The sequence below is a fragment of the Austrofundulus limnaeus genome, unplaced genomic scaffold (assembly GCF_001266775.1).
Source record: "Austrofundulus limnaeus strain Quisiro unplaced genomic scaffold, Austrofundulus_limnaeus-1.0 Scaffold578, whole genome shotgun sequence".
In the NCBI taxonomy this organism is placed as follows: Eukaryota; Metazoa; Chordata; class Actinopteri; order Cyprinodontiformes; family Rivulidae; genus Austrofundulus; species Austrofundulus limnaeus.
The window spans coordinates 187,092-188,245 of NW_013952980.1; the positions used below are offsets into that span (position 1 = coordinate 187,092).

At 37.8% G+C, this 1,154-nt stretch overlaps 1 protein-coding gene across 1 annotated transcript in view; it reads left to right on the forward strand.

Annotated features, from left to right (window-relative positions):
* The window catches only part of tmod2 (tropomodulin 2), a gene marked incomplete in the record, with an annotated part of 28,916 nt that overhangs the window by 21,964 nt on the left and 5,798 nt on the right, over nucleotides 1–1,154 (forward strand).

A 1,154-nucleotide genomic window follows, 5' to 3' on the forward strand; every position in this document is an offset into this window, starting at 1 on the left:
CCAACAACCACCTGACCTGAACCCAACAACCACCTGACCTGAACCCAACAACCACCTGACCTGAACCCAACAACCACCTGACCTGAACCCAACAATCACCTGACCTGAACCCAACCTGACCTGAACCCAGCAGAGCATTTCACCTGCTGAAGAGACTGAAGCAGAAACCCTCTGAAACAAAGCAGAAGTGAAAGAAGCTGTGGTGAAAGCCTGGAACAGAGGCAGTCACTGCATCAATGGTTATATCACAGAATATTAAATGTTATTTACTTTAAAGTGCCTGTGACACGCACGTTCATGAAATAGAAAAAGTCAAAGAAAATATTTATCATTTATATTTATAATTTATATTTAGGAAACTTGGCGTAATACACATGATTTTACCTATTGTGTCACATACTTGGCTTATTATTTTTGAACTTGGGTCAGTTAAATTGAAACAGGAAGTGACATCAAAGGGCAACTCTGAGAAAGAAAACTGTTTTTTGTTTATTGAATTAGTATTATTTGAACTATGACTCTCTCATCTCTCTATGATAGTGATTAAAATAATCTAAAGAAACATCAGATTTTTCTCTGCAGCCTGTGTTAGCACTTTTAGCAACACTCTGTTTACATGCAGACATTCCCCTTTGACATCACTTCCTGTTTCTTCACATGTGAATATCTCAAGAACGGTTCATCTCAGCGGTGTGAACTGATTTTTTACAATGTTATCAGTGTTATCCTTCCAAAAATACATTTATTTTTATTGCAAAAATTTGATGTCACAGGAACTTTAAGAGTATTTGTTATAATACTTTTGCTCACCTAAAGATGCTGTGCTGTAATACAAACTGTGATACATCAGGTTCACATGTAAACACCAGGAAATAACAGCTGACATTCTGAACTCTTGTCTCATCTTTGGATCTTAAACCCAAATGTCTTCAGTGAACAACAAAAACAAGAGAGTTTKASCTGATGCAGTACATTCGGAGGGGAYTGTAGATTCTAATGTTGTCTCAGTCAAACTGTTAGAAACTCACCACAAACCTCTGAGTGTTTCCAGCTGCGTAAAGGGAAGTTGTCCTTCTTCAATGTGGTCAGAGTTCATCTTTACTTCCTTCAGAAGGAAGTGGTGACTGATGATGATGATGATGATGAAAGTCCTG